This window comes from Mus caroli, unplaced genomic scaffold (assembly GCF_978045245.1).
Source record: "Mus caroli unplaced genomic scaffold, Mus_caroli_1 scaffold_1, whole genome shotgun sequence".
Taxonomy (NCBI): domain Eukaryota; kingdom Metazoa; phylum Chordata; class Mammalia; order Rodentia; family Muridae; genus Mus; species Mus caroli.
Window position 1 is genome coordinate 142,216,978 of NW_028227256.1, and position 25,983 is coordinate 142,242,960.

A 25,983-nucleotide genomic window follows, 5' to 3' on the forward strand; every position below is an offset into this window, starting at 1 on the left:
GAAATTTTTTTCATTCTATAAACAGTCTAAAATATATATAAAGATAGAGAGAGAGACAGTAAAACCAAACCTAAAAAAAAAAAAAAAGAAAAAGAAAAAGAAAAGAAACACAAGAAGCAATGTTTGGGCTGAAAGAACAATTGCCATAGCCCAAAGACTATAAGAAAAATGCTAAGATATAATTATTAAATCATAAAGAATACAAACAACAATACACACACACTCACACACTCACACACACACACACACACACACACACACACACGAACACATAAGAACACATAGGAACACACACAAATGAAAAACAAACATCCACACCTTTCAGTAATACTTTTTAATATCAGTGGTTTCTGTTTTCCATTGAAAAGACACTGGCTGACTGTTCTAATAAAGAAACTAATCTATCTCTTGTCTTTAAGAGGCCCCTGGCACATATAGAGCTGAGGTCTGCTTGGTCTGGCCTCAGTGGAGAAGATGCACTTAATTGCTTAATGCTCTGGAGACTTGAGACCCCAGGGATGTAGGAGGCCTGATGAGGGTGGTACATACCCTCTCAGAGGCAAAGTGGAGGAGGAATGGAATGAAGAATTGTGGAAAGGGGCACCGGGAGGGTGGGAGCTACAACTGGAATGTAAATAAATAATTTTTTTAAAAAAGACACATCTTAACATTAAAGGTAGGTACCACTTTAGAATAAAAAGATGGACAAAATATCTCAATCAAATAGAACCATAAACCAAGCAGGTTATCTATCACAACATAAGACAAAATAGACTTCAAGGTAAAAGTAATCAAAAGAGATAGAAAAGAATATTTCATTCTAATTAAGGGAACAGTTAACCAAGAACACATTATTATCCTAAATATATATGCACCAAACTCTGGGCCACTGAATTTCATACACAAAGAGAAACACTACTGGATTTAGAGTCATAGATTAACATTATTCCATTATTGTGGTATGTGATTTCAATACCACACTATCTCCAATAGAACATTCACCTGAACAAAAATAAGTAGACAAAACCAGACACAAACTTAAATGAATGTAGCAAAAACTAATTTTAATGGAGGAATCACCTTCCTCAGATTGGTCTATGGGTATGTCTGCAGGTCATTTTCTTTTAAATGATGATGTATTAGGGTTGAGGCCACTATGGGTAGTGCCCCACACTCCCTTGCATGTTGGTCTAGGCTCTGTAAAAAGGTATCTGTGCAAACCAGGGAAAGCAATCCATTCAGCAAGTTCCTCTATGATACCTAATACAGTTTGTGTCTCTAGGTTCCTGCTTTAGCTTCCTCTTTTTTCAGTGACAGACTGAGCCCTGGAATTGTAAGATGAAATAAATCTTACCCTACTTTTGGTTCATTTTAGTCATTTTTTTAATCAGTAATATGAACAAAATGGGACATATTAATTAAAGTGTCCATTTCCTTGTTTTTTTTTTCTATATACTTAGATTTATCTACTTTTGTAACCTTCTTGTCTATGGTTTAATGGATTGCCTCATTTTCTTTACTTGCCTTTGTTTATGTCTGTATTCTTTTATTACTAAACATTTTATCCGTTTATATTTCAAATGATATCCCCTTACCCAGTTACTCCTCCACAAATTCCTCCATCCCATCCCCCTCCCCATCTCCTTTGCCTCTATGAGGGTGCTCCTCCACCCTCTCCCACCTCACCACTTCTGCCTTACCCCTCTAGCATTCCCCTATGTTGGGGTATCATGCCTTCCTCCCCTCCCATTGATGTCAGAAAAGGTCATCCTCTGCTAAATAAGCATTTGGAGTCCTGGCTCACTCCATGTATATATACTCTTTGGTTGGTGGTTTAGTCCCTGGGTGTTCTGGGTAGTCCAGTTAGTTGATATTGTTCTCCTTATGGGGTTGCAATTCCCTTCAGTTCCTCAGGCCTTCCCCAAGCTCTTCTATAGAGGTCCCTAGGTTCAAACAGATGGCTGGATATAAGTATCTGCATCTGTATTGGTCAGGTACTGGTATGAACTCTCAGTGAACAGTCATATCAGGCTCCTGTCAGCAAGTGTTTCTTGGCAGCATCAGTAATGTGAGTAGTTGGTGTTTGAAGATGGGATGGATCCCTAGGTGGGTCGATCTCTGGATTGCCTTTGCTACAGTCCCTGTTTCATTTTTTTGTTCCTGTCTTTCCTTTTGATAGGAACTTTTCTGGTTTAAAAATTTTGAGGTGCCTAAGAGATCTTGGGGGATGGGGCTCCAGGTTAATTGAGACTACTAATCCTCCTACAGAGTCAAATTCCTCCTCAGCTTCTCTAAATTTCCCCTAATTCAACCAGAATCAGAGGGTGGACTGGGAGGGAGATAAATTCTGGAGTGAAAAAAAAAAGAGGAGGAGGAGGAGGAGGAGGAGGAGAGGAGAAGGAGAAGGAGAAGGAGAAGGAGAAGGAGAAGGAGAAGGAGAAGGAGAAGGAGAAGGAGAAGGAGAAGGAGAAGGAGAAGGAGAAGGAGAAGGAGAAGAAGAAGAAGAAGAAGAAGAAGAAGAAGAAGAAGAAGAAGAAGAAGAAGAAGAAGAAGAGGAGGAGGAGGAGGAGGAGGAGGAGGAGGAGGAGGAGGAGGAGGAGGAGGAGGAGGAGGAGGGGGAATTTTAAATAAAATTAAAAATAATTTTCGATCCATCCCAAAACTGGGGGCCGTGGCTATCTACCTGCCTATCTACCAGAGGTAGTATTTACAGGTTGTCTCCCCTTAGTTAGGAATTTCAACTAAAGTCATCACCGTTGGTCCTGGGAGCCTCTTGCTTCCCTGAAATCTGGGACTTTTTAGTGGATACCCTAGTACCCCATCTCCCTTCAATCACACATAGAATGGGGAACAACATAATCAAAGTAGCTAGAGGGAAGAAGGGACCAGGGCAAAAGAGAAGAGAGAAAAAAGGGGGGCAGGAAAAGATATTGTTTATGTATCTGAGTTCTCTATTTGGCCCTTGATCTTTCTTTTTAGATAGTTCATTTAGTGGCAGTGTAGGGAAGGGGGTTGCCTGCATGTATGTTCATGTACTACAAGCCTGTGATGGCCTTAATATCGTGAAGCAGGTATTATATTCTACAGAATTCAAGTTCTAGAGGGTTGTGAGCCACTCATGAGTGTCCTGAGAATAGAACTCTAGTCCTCTGTAAAAGCAGCAGGTGTTCTATCTCTGAAACAGCCCCATAGCTCTCCTTGAATATTTATTTAACTTTTTATTGATTCTTTGTGAATTTCACATCATGTACCCCAATCCACTCATCTTTCTAACCGTCCATATCTGCCCTTCATTCTGGTAATCTCCACTCCAAAAATAAAAGAAACAAGCAAACAACAGAAGAACAAGTCTCCCAAGGGAAGTTGTGATTTGTTAAGGTGTGTCACATAGTATACACTTTTTCCCAAAGATCTGTACTTGTACATGTTCATTGTAATGAGTCATTGGTTTTATTCAAGGCCTATGGCATATGCTATACCATCAATACTGAATTTTCACTGGGACTCCTCTTGGATGTCCTGTTGTTGACATATATCATAGAAAGCCTGCAGCTTTGGAAATGGAGCCTTCACATGTTCCAACACTTCATTAATGTTGGCTTGGGTCAGTTCAAACCCCTGGATTTGAGCATAGGAGGTATATAAATTTGTTCAACCTACCAGATTTCTTGCTCCCACATTGCCAATACCATATGTTCAGCACTGGTCTGGCAAGGGGTGGGGGCATTTCTTCTATACTTTTGCCTTTTGGGCTAGCTTTACAGAGCTACACAAGACATGTGCTCCTTCTACCACCTAGGAGGTGTTGAGCCAGCTAGGGGTGGAAGATAGCTCTGCAGAACCACCATGGTGAGGGTTGAGGCAAGTTCTATACAACTAGCCTTCAGAAATCAACTGTGGGTCGGAGGACAGTGACCTGCCCTGCAGGGAGCGCCATCTTGGCTCCGGGACTCCGCCGAACTTAGTCTACAGGTTAGAGTGAGGACCACAGAGGCAGACAGTTTCTGGGACAGGCGGGAGCCACAGAGCCGCTGAGGCAGCACCCTTTTGGGGCCGCAGACATCCGGCACCCTCCCAGTCGGAGGACAGTGACCTGCCCTGCAGGGAGCGCCATCTTGGCTCTGGGACTCCGCCGAGCTTAGTCTCTACAGGTCAGAGTGGGGACCACGGGGGCAGACGGCTTCTGGGACAGGCAGGAGCCACAGAGCCGCTGAGGCAGCACCCTTTTGGGGCCGCAGACTTCCGGCACCCTCCCAGCCGTAGGACAGAGACCTGCCCTGCAGAGAGCGCCATCTTGGCTCCGGGACTCCGCCGAACTTAGTCTACAGGTTAGAGTAAGGACCACAGAGGCAGACAGCTTCTGGGACAGGCGGGAGCCACAGAGCCGCTGAGGCAGCACCCTTTTGGGGCCGCAGACATCCGGCACCCTCCCAGTAGGAGGACAGTGACCTGCCCTGCAGGGAACGCCATCTTGGCTCCGGGACTCCGCCGAGCTTAGTCTCTACAGGTCAGAGTGGGGACCACGGGGGCAGACGGCTTCTGGGACAGGCGGGAGCCACAGAGCTGCTGAGGCAGCACCCTTTAGGGGCCGCAGACATCCGACACCCTCCCAGTCGGAGGACAGTGACCTGCCCTGCAGGGAGCGCCATCTTGGCTCCAGGACTCCTCCGAACTTAGTCTGTACAGGTCAGAGTGAGGACCACAGAGGCAGACAGCTTCTGGGACAGGCGGGAGCCACAGAACCGCTGAGGCAGCACCCTTTTGGGGCCGCAGACATCCGACACCCTCCCAGCCGGAGAACAGTGACCTGCCCTGCAGGGAGCGCCATCTTGGCTCCGGGACTCCGCCGAACTTAGTCTGTACAGGTCTGCTGACAGAGGATACTCAGAATCCCCAGAAGAACAACCTCTGAACAGAGACAACTATAACAACTCCAGAGATTACCAGATGGTGAGAGGTAAAGGTAAGAATCTTACTAACAGAAACCAAGACCACTCACCATCATCAGCACCCAGCACTCCCACTTCGCCCAGTCCAGGGCACCCCAACACACCTGAAAAACTAGACCTGGATTTAAAAGCATATCTCATGATGATGGTAGAGGACATCAAGAAGGACTTTAAAGAACTACAGGAGAACATGGCTAAAGAGTTACAAGTCCTTAAAGAAAAACAGGAAAACACAACCAAACTGGTAGAAGTCCTTAAAGAGAAACAGGAAAACACATCCAATCAGATGATGGAAATGAACAAAACCATACTAGACCTAAAAAGGGAAGTAGACACAATAAAGAAAACCCAAAATGAGGCAACACTGGAGATAGAAACCCTAGGAAAGAAATCTGGAACCATAGATGCAAGCATCAGCAACAGAATACAAGAGATGGAAGAGAGAATCTCAGGTGCAGAAGATTCCATAGAGAACATGGGCACAACAATCAAGGAAAATGGAAAATGCAAAAAGATCCTAACTCAAAACATCCAGGAAATACAGGACACAATGAGAAGACCAAACCTACGGATAATAGGAGTGGATGAGAATGAAGATTTTCAACTCAAAGGACCAGCAAACATCTTCAACAAAATTATAGAAGAAAACTTCCCAAATCTAAAGAAAGAGATGCCCATGAACATACAAGAAGCCTACAGAACTCCAAATAGGCTGGACCAGAAAAGAAATACCTCCCGACACATAATAATCAGAACAACAAATGCACTAAATAAAGATAGAATACTAAAAGCAGTTAGAGAAAAAGGCCAAGTAACATATAAAGGCAAGCCTATCAGAATTACACCAGATTTTTCACCAGAGACTATGAAAGCTAGAAGATCCTGGACAGATGTTATACAGACACTAAAAGAACACAAATTCCAGCCCAAGCTACTATACCCAGCCAAACTCTCAATTAACATAGATGGAGAAACCAAAGTATTCCACGACAAAGCCAAATTCACACATTATCTCTCCACGAATCCAGCCCTTCAAAGGATAATAACAGAAAAAAACCAATACAAGGACAGGAACCACGCCCTAGAAACAACAAGAAGGTAATCCCTCAACAAACCTAAAAGAAGACAGCCACAAGAACAGAATGCCAACTTTAACAACAAAAATAACAGGAAACAACAATTACTTTTCCTTAATATCTCTTAATATCAATGGACTCAACTCCCCGATAAAAAGACATAGACTAACAAACTGGCTACACAAACAAGACCCAACATTTTGCTGCTTACAAGAAACTCATCTCAGAGAAAAAGATAGACACTACCTCAGAATGAAAGGCTGGAAAACAATTTTCCAAGCAAATGGTCTGAAGAAACAAGCTGGAGTAGCCATTCTAATATCAGATAAGATTGACTTCCAACCCAAAGTCATCAAAAAAGACAGGGAGGGGCACTTCATACTCATCAAAGGTAAAATCCTCCAAGAGGAACTATCAATCCTGAATATCTCCAAATACAAAGGCAGCCTCATTCATTAAAGAAACTTTAGTAAATCTCAAAGCACACATTGCACCTCATACAATAATAGTGGGAGACTTCAACACACCACTTTCACCAATGGACAGATCATGGAAACAGAAACTAAACAGGGACACAGTGAAACTAACAGAAGTTATGGATCAAATGGATCTGGCAGATATCTACAGAACATTTTACCCTAAAACAAAAGGATACACCTTCTTCTCAGCACCTCATGGTACCTTCTCCAAAATTGACCACGTAATTGGGAACAAAACAGGACTCAACAGATACAAAAACATTGAAATTGTCCCATGCATCCTATCAGATCACCATGGACTAAGGCTGATCTTCAATAACAAAATAAATAATAGAAAGCCAACCTTCACGTGGAAACTGAACAACTCCCAATGATCAATATCAACTTCTCAATGATACCTTGGTCAAGGAAGGAATAAAGAAAGAAATTAAGGACTTTTTAGAGTTCAATGAAAATGAAGCCACAACATACCCAAACTTATGGGACGCAATGAAAGCATTTCTAAGAGGAAAACTCATAGCTCTGAGTGCCTCCAAAAGGAAACTAGAAAGAGCACACATTAGCAGCTTGACAACACACCTAAAAGCACTAGAACAAAAGGAAGCAAATTCACCCAAGAGGAGTAGACGGCAGGAAATAATCAAACTCAGGGGTGAAATCAACCAAGTGGAAACAAGAAAAACTATTCAAAGAATCAACCAATCAAGGAGCTGGTTCTTTGAGAAAATCAACAAGATAGATAAACCCTTAGCCAGACTCACTAGAGGGCACAGGGAAAGCATCCTAATTAACAAAATCAGAAATGAAAAAGGAGACATAACAACAGATCCTGAAGACATCCAAAACACCATCAGATCCTTCTACCAAAGGCTATACTCAACAAAACTTGAGAACCTGGATGAAATGGAGAAGTTCCTAGACAGATACCAGGTACCAAAGTTGAATCAAGATCAGGTTAATGATCTAAACAGCCCTATATCCCCCAAAGAAATAGAAGCAGTCATTAATAGTCTCCCAACCAAAAAAAGCCCAGGGCCAGATGGGTTTAGTGCAGAGTTCTATCAGACCTTCAAAGAAGATCTAATCCCAGTTCTTCACAAACTATTCCACAAAATAGAAACAGAAGGTACTCTACCCAACTCATTCTATGAAGCCACAATTACTCTGATACCTAAACCACAAAAAGACCCAACAAAGATAGAAAACTTCAGACCAATATCCCTTATGAATATTGATGCAAAAATCCTCAATAAAATTCTTGCTAACCGAATCCAAGAACACATCAAAACAATCATCCATCCTGACCAAGTAGGTTTCATCCCAGGGATGCAGGGATGGTTCAATATACGGAAATCCATCAACGTAATCCAGTATATAAACAAACTCAAAGACAAAAACCACATGGTCATCTCGTTAGATGCGGAAAAAGCATTTGACAAGATCCAACACCCATTCATGATAAAAGTCTTGGAAAGATCAGGAATTCAAGGCCCATACCTAAACATGATAAAAGCAATCTACAGCAAACCAGTAGCCAACATCAAAGTAAATGGTGAGAAGCTTGAAGCAATCCCTCTAAAATCAGGGACTAGACAAGGCTGTCCACTTTCTCCATACCTATTCAACATTGTACTTGAAGTCCTAGCCAGAGCAATTCGACAACAAAAGGAGATCAAAGGGATACAAATTGGAAAAGATGAAGTCAAAATATCACTTTTTGCAGATGATATGATAGTATATATAAGTGACCCTAAAAATTCCACCAGAGAACTCCTAAGCCTGATAAACAGCTTCGGTGAAGTAGCTGGATATAAAATTAACTCAAACAAATCAATGGCCTTTCTCTACACAAAGAATAAACAGGCTGAGAAAGAAATTAGGGAAACAACACCCTTCTCAATAGTCACAAATAATATAAAATATCTTGGCGTGACTCTAACTAAGGAAGTGAAAGATCTGTATAATAAAAACTTCAAGTCTCTGAAGAAAGAAATTATAGAAGATCTCAGAAGATGGAAAGATCTCCCATGCTCATGGATTGGCAGGATCAACATTGTAAAAATGGCTATCTTGCCAAAAGCAATCTACAGATTCAATGCAATCCCCATCAAAATTCCAACTCAATTCTTCAACGAATTAGAAAGTGCAATCTGCAAATTCATCTGGAATAACAAAAAACCTAGGATAGCAAAAACTCTTCTCAAGGATAAAAGAACCTCTGGTGGAATCACCATGCCGGACCTAAAGCTCTACTACAGAGCAATTGTGATAAAAACTGCATGGTACTGGTATAGTGACAGACAAATAGACCAATGGAATAGAATTGAAGACCCAGAAATGAACCCACACACCTACGGTCACTTGATCTTCGACAAGGGAGCTAAAAACATTCAGTGGAAGAAAGACAGCATTTTCAACAAATGGTGCTGGCACAAGTGGTTGTTAACATGTAGAAGAATGCGAATCGATCCATTCCTATCTCCTTGTACTAAGGTCAAGTCTAAGTGGATCAAGGAACTTCACATAAAACCAGAGACACTGAAACTTATAGAGGAGAAAGTGGGGAAAAGCCTTGAAGATATGGGCACAGGGGAAAAATTCCTGAATAGAACAGTAATGGCTTGTGCTGTAAGATCGAGAATTGACAAGTGGGACCTCATGAAACTACAAAGCTTCTGCAAGGCTAAAGACACCATCAATAAGACAAAAAAACCACCAACAGATTGGGAAAGGATCTTCACCTATCCTAAATCAGATAAGGGACTAATATCCAATATATATAAAGAACTCAAGAAGGTGGACTCCAGAAAGTCAAATAACCCCATTAAAAAATGGGGCTCAGAACTGAACAAAGAATTCTCGCCTGAGGAATACCGAATGGCAGAGAAACACCTGAAAAAATGTTCAACATCCTTAATCATCAGGGAAATGCAAATCAAAACAACCCTGAGATTCCACCTCACACCAGTCAGAATGGCTAAGATCAAAAATTCAGGTGACAGCAGATGCTGGCGAGGATGTGGAGAAAGAGGAACACTCCTCCATTGTTGGTGGGATTGCAAGCTTGTACAACCACTCTGGAAATCAGTCTGGCGGTTCCTCAGAAAATTGGACATAGTACTACCGGAGGATCCAGCAATACCTCTCCTGGGCATATATCCAGAAGATGTCCCAACGGGTAAAAAGGACACATGTTCCACTATGTTCATAGCAGCCCTATTTATAATAGCCAGAAGCTGGAAAGAACCCAGATGTCCCTCAACGGAGGAATGGATACAGAAATTATGGTACATTTACACAATGGAGTACTACTCAGCTATTAAAAAGAATGAATTTATGAAATTCCTAGCCAAATGGATGGACCTGGAGGGCATCATCTTGAGTGAAGTAACACAATCACAATAGAACTCACACAATATGTATTCACTGATAAGTGGATATTAGCCCAAAACTTAGGATACCCAAGATTTAAGATACAATTTGCTAAACGCATGAAACTCAAGAAGAATGAAGACCAAAGTGTGGACACTGTGCACCTTCTCAGAATTGGGAACAAAACACCCAGGGAAGGAGTTACAGAGACAAAGTTCGTAGCGGTGATGAAAGGATGGACCATTTAGAGACTGCCGTACCCAGGGATCCATCCCATAATCAACTTCTAAACGCTGACACCATTGCATACACTAGCAAGATTTTGCTGAAAGGACCCAAATATAGCTGTCTCTTGTGAGACGATGCTGGGGCCTAGCAAACACAGGAGTGGATGTTCACAGTCAGCTATTGGATGTATCACAGGGCTCCCAATGGAGAAGCTAGAGTAAGTACCCAAGGAGCTAAAGGGATCTGCAACCCTATTGTTGGAACAACATGATGTACTAACTAGAACCCCGGAGCTCTTGTCTCTAGCTGCATATGTATCGAAAGATGGCCTAGTCAGCCATCAATGGAAAGAGAGGCCCATTGGACTTGCAAACTTTATATGCCCCAATATAGGGGAATGCCAGGGCCAAAAGAATGGGAATGGGTGGATAGGGAAGTGGGGGGACGCTATGGGGGACTTTTGGGATAGCATTGGAAACGTAATTGAGGAAAATATGTAATAAAAATATTAAAAAAAAAAAAAAAAAGAAATCAACTGTGGCCCCAAGCAGCAGCCCAGACCAGGGATATCAGCACTGTCTTTGGTGGTTATATGGACTATACATCAACACGGACTCCATGCAGCTGCAGACATGGATAAATGTCTTCTTTGGAAGCAGCAAGGGAAGAGACAGTACCATGGCTTCAGGTTGCAGGGCAAGCTCCTAAGAGCAGGCTGTTTCTCACCATCTTAGCCTCTCCAGTTCCAGATTTCTTCATAGTGCAGAAACCATTTTGCTTCCCTTTCTCTGCCATTTGTCCACCACTTACTGGATCATCATAGTGATGCCTGGGCCTCTGGCTATCTTCTGACCCACCCTTGCTGCACGACAGTGGGATGACCGGAGCCTCTGTGTGTCCTCTATTTTTTTTTAAAGTAATACATTTAATTTCTCCTTGTACCTCTCTTATATAGCCTATATTATTTTACTGTAATGAGAATTTGCTAGCTTGTGAGGTATTCCTAGTGAAATGTAATCTCATTATTATTTAAAATGTTTAATTCTTATGTTTGGAATGTCTGTTTTGGTATATGTGCCCTCTGACTTACAGATTTCCATTGTTCTGGTTGGTTTTGTTTCAGTGAATACTTGTTATTGGTTTTTTCTACACGGATTTATGTTTGGGAGAAGTATTAATTGCAGTAATAACTATGATGGTTTAACAAAGGATTCTGTGTTAGCTGCAGAAGACACTGTTCATCACGTGTGCCCTATGGGACATACAGGCAGGATTACTAAGGTCTGCTTGGTTGATAAGCTTGATTTTGTCTTCAGTGGCAGATGCTGGTATTCAGTGTCACCTGTCTCCTTCTTTGAGATCTCTGGAAGGGAATTTCAAAGCAAATCACAACTTAGCTAGAATCTTTTGGAGATGACAGCAAACTTATTCTACCTCAACTGCGGCTCAAGCAGGCTTGTTTTAGGTTGGCCACTTTGACATCTCTAGAGTCTTAAGATTTCTTCCCTCCTGAGTGCTTCCTAGTTCCAGGCCATAGTGTTATACTGGTGAATATTTTGAAGCAAAGCATCATCTACCATCTACTACATACTCTGCCACTTGATATGTAATTATTAAATCACAGATGAACTTAAGTTTATATATTCTGTTATGTGCTATTTGTCAAAGAGAATGACATTCAGCCAGATGGTGGTGGCACACAACTTTAATCCCAGCACTTGGAAGGCAGAGGGAGGTGGATTTCTGAGTTCAAAACCAGAGCGAGTTCCAGGACAGCCAGGGCTATACAGAGAAACCCTGTCCCGAAAAAAACGAGAGAGAGAGAGAGAGAGAGAGAGAGAGAGAGAGAGAGAGAGAGAGAGAGAGAGAGAGAGAGAGAGAGAAAGGAAGGAAGAGGGAGAGGGAGAGGGAGAGGGAGAGGGAGAGGGAGAGGGAGAGGGAGAGGGAGAGGGAGAGGGAGAGGGAGAGGGAGAGGGAGAGGGAGAGGGAGAGGGAGAGGGAGAGGGAGAGGGAGAGGGAGAGAGAAAGAATAAAATTCATTGTGTTACATAGCCTGTTTTCATTGAGATATGCCTTACCTAATTATTCTTTGCTCAAACTCCCATTGACTAATGATTGTTTAAATATTTCTTTGATTTTTGTCTTCTTCAAAATGGTATGTGCCCACAATATGAACTAACCAGTACCCCCTAGAGCTTGTGTCTTTAGTTGCATATGTAGCAGAGGATGGCCTGTTAGCCATCAATGGGAGGAGAGGCCCTTGGTCTTGTGAAGATTATATGCCTCAGTACAGGGGAATGCCAGTGCCAAGAATCAGGAATTGGTGGGTTGGAGAGCAAGTCATGGGGAGGGTATAGGAGACTTTCGAAGAGGAAACTAGGAAAGGAGATGACATTTGGAATGTAAATGAAGAAAATATCTAATAAAAAATGTAAAACAAAAATTGATATGTGACCATGTGCAGCATTTTAATATTTAATTTATTGATATGTAATTCAGATTCTTTGGTGAGTTTTAGTCATTTAATATCTCACTTTTCCCCACTGCATATTATTCCATTGTTCAGGTGTAAGACAGATGGTTTATCTATTAATCTACTCGAGAGGACCCTTACTGTCCCCAAGCTTTCACAACATAGAGATTTACACCTATGAACATATTGTATATTTTCATTAATATTCAGCTCATTTAAATATGAGAGTACAAGTACCAGACCATGTTATGTTGTTTTTTGACAACTTCTAAAACATTTTCATATTATATTTTATTCCTACCAGCAACTGATACTAATAATTGCTTTACCTTTTTTCATATTAGCATTTGGTTATATTTATGTGTTATAAGCATCTTAACACATAACAGTCTTTTCCAGCTTTTAAGTACTGTAAGATGCAATGGTAACTGGGCTAGTAAGGCCCATCACTATAAGGTTTAAGAGTATAAGAAGTCACTCATGGGGTGAATGTCTGGAAAAATCTATGTTCTTAGTGTGCATGATTTTGTTTTTGTCGTTCAGTTCTTTCATGAGTATACTTTATAGAGCAGAGAGTTTTAGTTACAATAAATTCCATTATGTTTTGATGTCACAGATTCAGCTGCTGCTAATATGTTGAAGAAACACCATGGTCAAGGCCAAGATAACATCAGTCTTCTCTTCTGTCCTCCTTCAACAAGTCTATACATTTGCCTTCTGAAGTGAACCCTCAAATGTATTCTGTGTTAGTTTTTGTAAAATGTATAATTTTGTGCCTAAAATTAAAGTTTTTTTTTTTCAGGGTTTTCACTGCTAAAATGTGGACGAACTTTGTAAAACCATCATAAATACAGGGCAGAGGCTTTTAAAGTCATTAATTATGAATAGAAGGGAGGTTTGAGTCAATGGCAGCTGTGTTATGTGTAAAAGGTGCTTGAATTTAAGGTATGTTGAGTATAGAGTCAATAAGCTTTTACGGAGGAAATATATGGGATTTGGATAATGAGAACAACCAATAAAAACAAGTTTCAGGCCTTAGAAACTACATGAATAATTAGGCTATTTTTTTTTTAAATAGAGAGAACTTGGCAAGCAGCGTTGGGGGTGTTGTCGTAGAAATAAAAGCCAATTTTGATATATCATTGTTAAAATTTCTATTTTAGAATCCAATTGGAAACACCAAGTGCCAAATGAGTTGCATGGATTTTGAGTTTATGAAATATATCAGGAGGAAAATATAAACACTGGAAATAGCAGCCTGTAGGTGATGTTTAAATCCACAGGATAAAGAAAAACATACCAGGAAGTAATCACAAGAAAAAGTAAAATAATTTGGTTGGTTGGGACATGGTAACATTGATAAGTTAACTAGAGTTTGTGAATCTCTCAATGTGTATCTAAAAACACTGGTGAGTAGGAGAAATAAAGATGTTTTCAAGAAGAGCATAAAAGCCGGGAGTGGTGGCGCACACCTTTAACCCCAGCACTCGGGAGGCAGAGGCAGGCGGATTTCTGAGTTCGAGGCCAGCCTGGTCTACAAAGTGAGTTCCAGGACAGCCAGGGCTACACAGAGAAACCCTGTCTCGAAAAACCAAAAAAAAAAAAAAAAAAAAAAAAAAGAAAAGCATAAAAGGTGGTACATTCTATTGAAGACTAAGCAAACAAAACAAGAAATAAGAATTAGATTTGGAGGCATGTTAGATAGTAATTTTCATGAAAGAAATATGGCAGAAAGGGACCAAAACCTGACTGAGACAGACCCAAAGACTTATGTTAGACAAGCTTTCTAATGTTGTTAGCAAAACTCAACAGAGAGTGCCAGAAAGAGAAATAATAGAGTCTTAGTTTGGGGAATAAGTAGGCCTACTATTGCTATTGAAAATGCCATAACAATGGGTTCATGGGGTGGGGGCACCCTCTCAGAGGACAAGGTGAGGTAGGATGGGGTGAAGGACTCTTGGGGGGGGAATAAGAAAGGGGATATTTAGAATGTAAATAAACAAATTAAAGATAATAATAATTTAGAATATAGTGGGAATACAAAAAATTGAAATGTAAATAAAGAAAATATCTAATAAAAAAAGAATTAAAAAATTCTGAATCAAACTGATATGTTTTGTTAATGTGAACATGTTCATGTATTAATAACACATATGTTAAAATAACGAGCTATGGCCTTTATTTAATCCCTACTCTCATTAGCAAAGAACTCATTTCACTCAAATATTGCTAATGTGTGAATTTTGGCAGGTATCCCATCAAACAGTGAGGTTTAGCTTTTGTAGAAGAGTGAAGAGAACATTGACTGTTCCCGTGTCGTCCTAATCATATCTCATCCCTCATGATGAATACTAATTTTTATGACATCTCATTTTTTGGCTAAAAATATGGGAAAATATTAATTGATGTATCCCTAACACATAAGACCCTAAATATTTTAATGCTGTCCTTAAAGAATTATGTGTCTGGTACCTGGTACTCTCTCTAAAGAGTAATAAGCACATAGGACAAGGCTCACCAAACTTTATTAGTAGTGGCATCCTTGTTTCTCCACCACACAATGCAGATTTGTGTCGATATCAGGACCAAACAAAATATATGGTGTAGCATTTTCATATTGGTTTTTTTTTCATTCTTATTTCTATTTTGGCCCCCATATCTTTCTACTTTGATTAGAGGGATTTCTAAGAATATTATGTTAATGGTTAAACAGAGGAAGACTTCATGTAGACACCTTAAAACTCTAAAGATCTTCGACTGGTGTGAGGTGGAATCTCAGGATTGTTTTGATTTGCATTTCCCTGATGATTAAGGATGTTGAACATTTTTTCAGGTGCTTCTCAGCGATTTGATATTCCTCATTTGAGAACTCTTTGTTTAGCACTGTGCCCCACTTTTAATGGGGTTATTTGATTTTCTGGAGTCCATCTTCTTTATATATATATATATATATATATATATATATATATATATATATATATTTATACACACACATATATATATATACATATATATTTTGGATATTAGTCCCCTATCTGATTTAGGATTGGTTAAGATCCTTTCCCAATCTGTTGGTGGCCTTTTTGTCTTATTGACAGTGTCCTTTGCTTTACAGAAGCTTTGTAATTTTATGAGGTCCCATTTGTTGATTCTCGATCTTACAGCACAAGCCATTGCTGTTCTATTCAGAAATTTTTCCCCTGTTCCCATATCTTTTTTTTAATTTTTAATATTTTTATTACATATTTTCCTCAATTACATTTCCAATGCTATCCCAAAAGTCCCCATAGCGCCCCCCACTTCCCTACCCACCCATTCCCATTCTTTTGGCCCTGGCATTCCCCTATATTGGGGCATATAAAGTTTGCAAGTCCAATGGGCCTCTCTTTCCAGTGATGGCCGACTAGGCCATCTTTCGATACATATGCAGCTAGAGACAAGAGCTCCGGGGTACTGGTTAGTTCATCATGTTGTTCCAACTATAGGGTTGCAGATCCCTTTAGCTCCTTGGGTACTCTCTCTAGGGATCCATCCCATAATCAGCTTCTAAACGCTGACACCATTGCATACACTAGCAAGATTTTGCTGAAAGGACCCAAATATAGCTGTCTCTTGTGAGACGATGCCGGGGCCTAGCAAACTGTTCCCATATCTTTAATGGTTTTCCCCACTTTCTATTCTATAAGTTTCAGTGTCTCTGGTTTTATGTGGAGTTCCTTGATCCACCTAGACTTGACCTTAGTACAAAGAGATAAGAATGGATCAATTCACATTCTTCAAAATTCATGTGACAGCAGATGCTGGCAAGGATGTGGAGAAAGAGGAACACTCCTCCATTGTTGGTGGGATTGCAAGCTTGTACAACCACTCTGGAAATCAGTCTAGTGGTTACTTAGAAAACTGGACATAGTACTATCAGAGGATCCAGCAATACCTCTCCTGGGCATATATCCAGAAGATGTCCCAACTGGTAAGAAGGACACATGCTCAACTATTTTCATAGCAGCCTTATTTATAGTAGCCAGAAGCTGGAAAGAACCCAGATGCCCCTCAACAGAGGAATGGATACAGAAAATGTGGTACATTTACACAATGGAGTACAACTCAGCTATTAAAAGGAATGAATTTATGAAATTCCTAGGCAAATGGATGGATCTGGAGGGTATCATTCTGAGTGAGGTAATCCAATTACAAAAGGACTCACATGATATTCACTCACTGATAAGTGGATATTAGCCCAGAAACTTAGAATACCCAAGATACAATTTGCAAAACACATGAAACTCAAGAAGAATGAAGACCAAAGTGTGGACACTTCACCCCTTCTTGGAGCTGAGATGAAAGGATGGACCATCCAGATACTGCCCCACCCAGGGATCCATCCCATAATCAGCCACCAAACTCAGACACTATTGCATACGCCTGTAAGATTTTGCTGAAAGGACCCTGATATAGCTGTCTCTTGTGAGGCTATGCCAGTGCCTGGCAAACACAGAAGTGGGTGCTCACAGTCTGCTATTGGATGGAACACGGGGCCCCCAGTGGAGGAGCTAGAGAAAGTACCCAAGGAGTCTGCAACCCTAGAGGTGGAACAACTATATGAACTAACTAGTACCCCCAGAGCTCGTGTCTCTAGCTGCATATGCAGCAGAAGATGGCCTAGTCGGTCATCATTGGGAAGAGAGGCCCCTTGGTCTTGCAAACTTTATATGTCCCAGTACAGGGGAATTCCAGGGTCAAGAAATGGGAATGGGTGGGTAGAGGAGCAGAGCCTGGGGAGTGTATAGGGGACTTTCAGGATAGCATTTGAAATGTAAATGAAGAAAATACCTAATAAAAATTGGAAAAAATGTAAATGAAGAAAATGTCTAATAAAAAATAAAAATTAAAAATTAAATAAGGAAAAAAAAAACAACTCCAAATTTTATGATTCAGTTAGAACTCTGAAATGTTCAAACTCTGGGAAAATGTTCCTCTGTCTGTCTTTGTGCCAGCAAAGACACACAGTACTCACCAGGAAATAATGCAAATTGCTCAGTGGACACCAAATTATTCTTCTCTTTATACCCCCATGCCTATTATCATGCATGATAATGGTAGAAAATGGAAAAAATTTATTGATTTAATATTTTTAAGTGGCCACATAATCAGTTTCTACCTTCATAACAATTATGGAATTTACAAGTCCCTACTTCATGAAATGTATTATATCTTGTCTTCTTCTTTATTCTATTATTGCACTGTTTAGGCTCTGTCTCACAAGTTTTTAAGTTTAATTTAAGAAACAATTTTTCTCCTTTTTTCTCTAAGTTCATCTATATATTCAATTTTCGTGTCAATTACCCTCTCTGTAAGTGTGGCTACTCAAAAAGTTGCAATCAGATGTAGTAGGAAACTCTTTGAATTCAGTGAACCTGAAAAATATTTGGGTGTGAAAGTCCTTATATGAAAGGATTCATATCACAAGTTAGTTTTTTTTTAAATTAGTTATTTTAAATACTTGTATATGAATCATTTATTTTTGATTTGCATCTTAGTTTTTGAGATTATAACTACAGCAGTTTCTTCTTTCTTCCTTCCTTCCAAATTGACTCATATATCCATCCTGTGTTTTTTCAAATTTATAGCCTGTTGCCATTAATTGTTGCTATATACATATACAGATATGCATATATATTACTAAATACTTGAGAACAAGCTGTTCACTAGGCATAATATTATATAGTTGAGCACACGGACTGCTGGTCAGCATGGATACTGTATTGATGCCAGAATCCTCCCACTATTTTTGATAAGCTTGTTATCAGAAAATTAGACACATTGTAAACAGTGCACAACTTTATTAGATATTATATATTTTAACTAGTTGGGAAATTATTTTGACACTATTTTAATTTTTAACTACATTTTAATGGTTAACAAAATGTCCTCCTTCTACACAAATACATATGCAATTTAATAGGTACATACAAATATATTTATACTACTCATGAGTAGCAAAATAATTCAGTTTCCAATGTTATCTTTTTTTAATACTGTGTGCATCACCAATATTTTCCCAATATCAAAATATTGGTGATTTGCCAAGATACATAATATCACAAGAATCATAAAATTTCTTATCTGAAACCTTGAGCTTCAGTTCATATTAATTAAACTGATTAAATGTACTTGAGAGTGTTAACTTAAAAATTGTTTAAAATTTGGGAATTAAATGAGTAGGTTTCAAAAATGCTTTGCAAATCTTTGAGAATAGTACATTGTTGTTTGTAAAGCCAGAGTAATATGATTTTGACACTGTTTTAATTTTAATTCTACTATAATTGTTACTACTTACATAGGGGTTATAGTTTTGGACATATAATGTCATATTTATACCATTCATCATTCGTTCAATTTTTATAAGATATTAATAAAATTCTGAAGCTTCCCTAACTACAAAGATCATACAGACATCCAACTCACTGAGCCAACCAAAGTAACCTTATATTAAGCAAAGATATGCTGTTTACATATCATTCTTTTTAAACTTTCTTGATGTTCATATTATTTCCATCTTTATCCATCCCTGAAAAATTTAGTTTGCATTTCACTTTGCAATTTATTAGAGTGATTTCATCATCTGATAACTTGAAGCAGTTTATAAATCATGAAGCAGTTCCTGGGAAAGTTTTTAGATATTTTTGGAATATAGCTTACTTCTTGGAAACTAGATTGAACTTCTCTTTGCAGGAGCTATCCATTCTGACATTCCCTGTTCCCTATGGTTCGCTAACCAATTCTTGATTATTTCTTACAGACCAGTTTATATCTCATATCCTGTTAATAGCTTTCATGATGAATACAGGTCACCGTCACAGCTCTGTGTTCTCAAATCTATATTTACTTGGATAAAATTTGAGAGACATTTCTTGTATTTCTCAGTATACTTTGAAAAAAAATTTTAATATCTTTTTTTTTAAGTTGCTTAAAATGTTGAAAATATCTACTGGCTTTTCAAGGTGTATCCATGTGTTTGTGCTTGTGTTTGTTAGACAAATGAAAATATAAAGTATTTCCTTGCACATATTTGTTGAAAGATCCTAAAGGCATTTTTCCTAACAAATTATTAATATACAATCTGAAGTTTCAACATTATCTTTTTATCATTCTCTTGTATGCTTTATAAATTCACAAAAGACAAAATGTGAAAGATACACATTAGTTACTGGGATAATGGTTGACATTGAACTCAGATAATTTATTTATATTTAGGCAGTCTAAGAAAGTAGAATAATTTTCTTACAGTATTTATAGCTTGGTTCTTCATGTGCCTTCAAAGAATGTGAGAGTTTTGCATATGTCAGCAAGCATCACTGTAGTTGTATAGAAAATAATTTCCCTGACTGTCCTTTGGTGTGTTAGTTCTATGAAGCTTTGAAACACGTTAACAAATTTCTCTTGGAATGCATGGGACATAACAAAGTGGCAAATCTTCTGTTTCTAATTGCAACATATAGGTAATAAAAATTTCCAAAAAAGCCTAAAATAAAATAAAATAAAATAACAACTGTTATTTACTAATTAGTAACATATTCAGATAAGCTTTATGCTGCTTTTTCCCATGAGACAGGCAGGAACAGAAAAATATATATACACATTTTGTATATACATATATACATATACACATACACATAATACACATATACATATATAGAGACATAGATGTCATATACATATATATACACATGTACATATACATGTGCATCATATATATACATATACACTGCATATGCATATACATACACATTCACACACAGACACATATAAATATATAAAACAAGTGGATAACACATTTAGTAAATAAAATTCATGGCCTTGGTAAGCTTTAGTGTTGCAGTGAACATACTCCCTGTTAATTATTTAAGTAACTGTTTTTGCATCCATTTTTCTACTGTCTGTGACCTGAAGCTGCACTTTCATCTTCTCAAATAGTCTCTTAACAAGCTTCTCACTTTTGTTTGACCATGGGTAACCTGGCCCCAACACACAGCAGAATTATCTCCAAAAATATTAAATCCAATCACTCTGTTCCTTCAACATGAGCTTTTCAGTTTCCTTGAGCTAAGAGAATTTATTTAATATCATTTTAATAACACTCAAATACCTTTCCTCATGATTTTCCCATTGTCTAAGGAAAGAGCCATTCTAAATCGTGCTATCTCCTATATTAAATGTTATGTGTAGATTTATATTCCTGTTTATTGTTTGGATTTTGTTTTGTTTTGTCTTAGTCTGCTGAGCTTGTTTCCCATATCAGATAATATACATAACTTTTCAATATTTATCTGAAGAAAGACATTCATCATGTGGTTGTTTGTGTTTTGTTTGTTTTGTGTTTTGTTGTGTGTGTGTGTGTGTGTGTGTGTTTAGCATGTCGGTGTCCTCAGCTTCATGTGATCAAATATCACACTACTGTTACATTTGACACAGTGTAAATATAATGGCATGGTTAATATAATGGTAAAACGTATCTGTTTCTGTACATATCTGCTAGCTTGCACAACTGATCATTCCAGGATTGCAATTGTATCTTATCTCTCTTCATCCCTTTTGTCTTAATATTCCTTGCTAAAACAATATACCTCATGTATGAAATCGAAAGGAAAATACATTAATTTTTATATCACTAGCAAACATACAACTTCCAGAGGGCAAGAATGAAATTAAAATGAAAGTAAATCTAAAAGGGTTCTGATTCCTAAGTTGTGATCTTTGTACATGGCCATATATAAAAAGACTAGAGCTTCAGTATTTTCTAATAATTCTGGAAAGGAAACTTGTGTGAAGAGGCAATGTAGCAGGTTTTCTTTTGTGCTCTTTATTCTCTCACTGCAGAACATATAGAGTGGACCTTGAACACAAGCAGAAAGGTTATACACCCCTATGACGTTTGTGCCACTATTAAATCAAAGGGCACATCTTTCCTGCCTGCTTGGTATTGTAGCTCACAGCTGGGGAAGAATGATGATTCTTTTCTCTTCTGGCAGCCTGCATAGCAACTTCTCTCACTACCATCAGGGTAGCCGGTCAGAAGGAAGCTTCTTGGTGACTTCCAGCTTGATTTCTTCATGATCTGTGACTCCAGCATGTGTTCTCTGCAGCAATAGGGGAACATCAACTTCTGGAGGAAAACCAAAAGTGTTAGCAATAGACTAATGTTTAGGGATTTGTAGGACAAAATTGGTCAACAACTCTAAAAGAAGTAACCTATTACTTTCACTGTAAACCTGTGGTGTCTAGCTGAGGCATTGTTGCTCTGGCAGAGGTTAAATCCATTGTTAATCTTTGTGTATAAATGTATACATGGGTTTTAAGAAGCATCTATGGTAGTGGTTTTCCACATTATTTATTGAAAAGACTTTCAGTGTCACTATCGCTCCTTATATTCCTTTCTCTCACTGCCCCTATGGGCTCTAACTGTAATTCAGCCCTTTTTGTTCTGTTACTCTGCTTTAACTGGTTATACAATGAGTTCATACAGCACATCTGTGCATGCCTCTTGTCATACAAAATTTGACTTTATAACACAGTCTATTAGGAATACCAGTAGAATTTTTGGTAGCAGTCTATGCTCCATAACTTATAAATCCTGAATATAACACCAGAAAGTTAATTGTATGTGTGTTACAATGACTTCATATATTTCAAAGCATAGTTCGTCTTCCTTAGAGCTGTGCTTCATTCATGCTGGGCATTCCTAGAATAGCCATTTTACTTCAAATTTATATACTCTTTCCTATATCAATTTTTCTCAGGTAACTTTATTAGTTATGTGTCTTTGTCTACCAGTCCTCTATTGTTAAGATGTTCTATTCTGCATGGAAATGAGAAGGTATTTTCTTGCTCTGGTGATGAAAGATATGTTTTGAGGACAACACATAAAAAATGGGAATGACATACTTCCCCGAGACTAAAAATCACAAAATAGAACTTTATTTTCCTGTGCCTAGAAACCTTGAATGTTTTTTTCTTTAACTTAAAACACTTCAATGCCAAAAATCTTAATCCCATTAACCAAATTATTCAGAAGACAGAAGCCATTGATCTTCAACTAATTTTTGTTTCCTTTCTTCCTATGTCTCATTCCCTCTTTAAATTTAGAAGTCACGATGTTTTGTCCATTTTGAGTTCTGTGTCTCAACTGACAAGACTTAAGCCTCTCATGTAAGACAGAGTCCCAGGGGCAGGAGGAGCCAGTGGGGTAAGAGAAGAAAGAATGGCAATGGTGTCTTTCAAATTCACTGTTGGTGTGATGTTTAAGTCAGCATTTTAAATAAAAATAATGAGTTGTGCAAATTTCTTCAATCTTAATATTATTGCTTCTTTATTTTGATAAAGTAAATGAACATTCTTGTTATCAAATACTGAGTGGACTTCTGAAGCATCAAAATAGCATTAGCTCCAAATTATGTTTAACAGTTGAATCCAAGATCTAGAACTGTTATATGCACTTTCATCCATAGAACATATTTCTAAAATGTCATTAATAGTTGACTTAAGGATATATGACCTTCTATGGACTTTACTTGTAGTAACTAAAAGGGGCATCACTCAGGATAACATTTGTCTCCTGCTGAGTGACTAGTGATGAATAACACATATGAATGCTTTGTCTGTGCTGACTGCAACTGTAGCTATTCATCTGGATTTAAGAGTTCCCACATATCACCATGTGCTGAAAAGTTTTATGTCAACTTGACCCAAGCTGAAGTTATCTGACAGGAGGGAACCTCAATTTAAAAAAATGCTTCCATAAGGTTGGGCTGTAAGTAAGCCCACAGGGCATTTTGTTAATTAGTGATTGAAGGGGAAGATACCAGTCCATTGTGAATGGTGCCTTCCCTGAGCTGGTGGTCCTCAGTTCTGTAAGGAATCAGTGTGAGCAGGCATGGGGAGCAAGCCAGTAAGCAGCAGTCCTTTATGGTCTCTAAATCAGCTCCTGACTCCAAGCTCCTTTAGTGATGAACTACAATCAACACATATAAACCAAGTAACCATTTTCCTCCCTGTGTTTCTTTTGGTCATGGTGTTTTATCACAGCAGTAAAAGCACTAAGGCATAACCTAACCCTAGAATTTTGGTAGCATTTAATGTCAATTTTTCATTTATCTAGAATTTTATATTGCCCTCTGATTTTTATGTAAATGGTCCTATCATTTTACTGTCTTTGTACTATTTTAATCTTTTTTCAAACCTTGGACCTCAATTGTTTGTGCATATTTATGTTGTTTTAATTATCCATTAGTAGTTTGTAATAAATCAATTAAATTTTATTAAAACAGTTCATATCTAAAAATACAAAAGGTAAATTTTTATGATAACCCACTTCAACCTACACCTAATAATATGTTTCATTAAAAAGAGAGATTTGATTATCTGCATACTCAAAACTGTTGAGGTAGTCTCAGATTTTAAATTTCCTTCTCAGCCAGGCAGTGATGGAGGGGGCAATGCCTTTGATTCGAGCACTCTGAGTTCAAGTCCAGCTTGGTTTACAAAGTTCTAGGACAACAAGGGCTGCATACAGTTAAACTTCATTCTCCATATCCAGATATCCTTCTCTAATAATAATGCACTCCACGTTGGTTATTTATGCGTTTTGTGAGTGCAGGAGAACCAACTGTTAAGCAATTTCTATCTTTCTCATTGAAACATATTAATTTTCAATTTTTCATATTAGTGTATTCCACTTACATCTTTCCCCCTTTCCTCTCTCCCACTCCTTTCATATGCCCCCTTCCCTGCTCCCTTCAAAGATGTGTAACCTTTTTTATTCTTATATAACAGGTCATCCCTAAAAGCATATACACAAAAATGGGGGGAATTTAAACTGCCAGCATGTGTTTGTATCGGGAGAAAAGATTATTTGTAAAATGGAGTTTTATTTTCAAGCCTTTATATATATATATATATATATATATATATATATATATATATATATATATATATATATATATTTAAATATTTTTATTACATCTATTCCTCAATTACATTTCCAATGCTATCCCAAAAGTCCCCCATACCCTCCCCCCACTTCCCTACCCACCCATTCCCAGTTTTTTTTTTTTTTTTTTTTTTGGCCCTGGCGTTCCCCTGTACTGGGGCATATAATGTTGGCAAGTCCAATGGGCCTCTCTTTCCAGTGATGGCCGACTAGACCATCTTTTGATACATATGCAGCTAGAGTCAAGAGCTCCGGTATATTTTATATTTATATTTTCAATTGCTTTTCTTCTTAACTGTCTTGTGGCTGGTGGCATCCTTTTTCTTGTAGTTTTAATTATGAAGCCCTGCTTTTGAACTATTATTAGTGGCCAGCAGAATTAGATCTTTAATACCTGGATCTAAAGAGTACTTCCTTGGGTTGTGCCCAATGCTTGTGAAGAAATATATCTTGCTTCAACTTTGAAATAGTTTTGATTTTGAGTGCTAATGAGCAACAATCGCAACTTGATATCATACTTCCCTCCTCATATATTACAATTTTGTGTACCATCTTTCCCATTTTACTCAGAACAAAAATCAGTTGATGATTTTTGGAAGCAGTAGCGGTGAGAAAGTATTCTTTTCTTTTTAATGGGCTGGTCTCTAGGAGTTTTACAATGCTCCAGTGATCATTGGGCAACATAAATTGGATTTGGTGTTTTTTTCTTCTTTTTTCGAGACGAGGGTTACAAAGGTGAAGATGACTTGGAATGTGATTGGATGCATTATACTAGACTCCCAAATAATTAATACAAATCTTATATTGGGAGAAAAAAAAGAATTGTGGAGAGAGTAATTCTTTTTTTTAATTAATTTATTTTTTACACTCCATATTTTATCCCCCTCCCTTACTGTTCTACATCCGCTACCTCCTCCCCACCCTTCTGTTTCCATGTGGATATCCCCATCCCCCACCTCACCTGACCTCTAAATCCCCTGGGTCCTCCAGTCTCTTGAGGGTTAGGTGCATCATCTCTGAATGAACACAGACCTGGAAATCCTATACTGTATGTGTGTTGGGGGCCTCATATCAGCTGATATATGCTGTCTGTCTGGTGGTCCAGTGTTTGAGAGATCACGGGGTCCAGATTAATTGAGACTGCTGGTCATCTTATAGGGTCGCTTTCTCCTCAGCTTCTTTCAACCTTCCCTAATTCAACAGGGGTCAGCTGCTTCTGTCCATTGGTTGGGTGCAAATATCTGCATCTGACTCTTTCAGCTGTTTGTTAGGTCTTTTGGAGGGCAGTCATAGCCTCAGTAATAATGTCAGGCCTTGGAATCTCCCCTTGATCTGGATTCTACTTTGGGTCTGTGGCTGGACCTTCTTTTCCTCAGGCTCCTCAGGAGAGGGTGGGGCCAGTGAGAGGGAGAAAGGAACC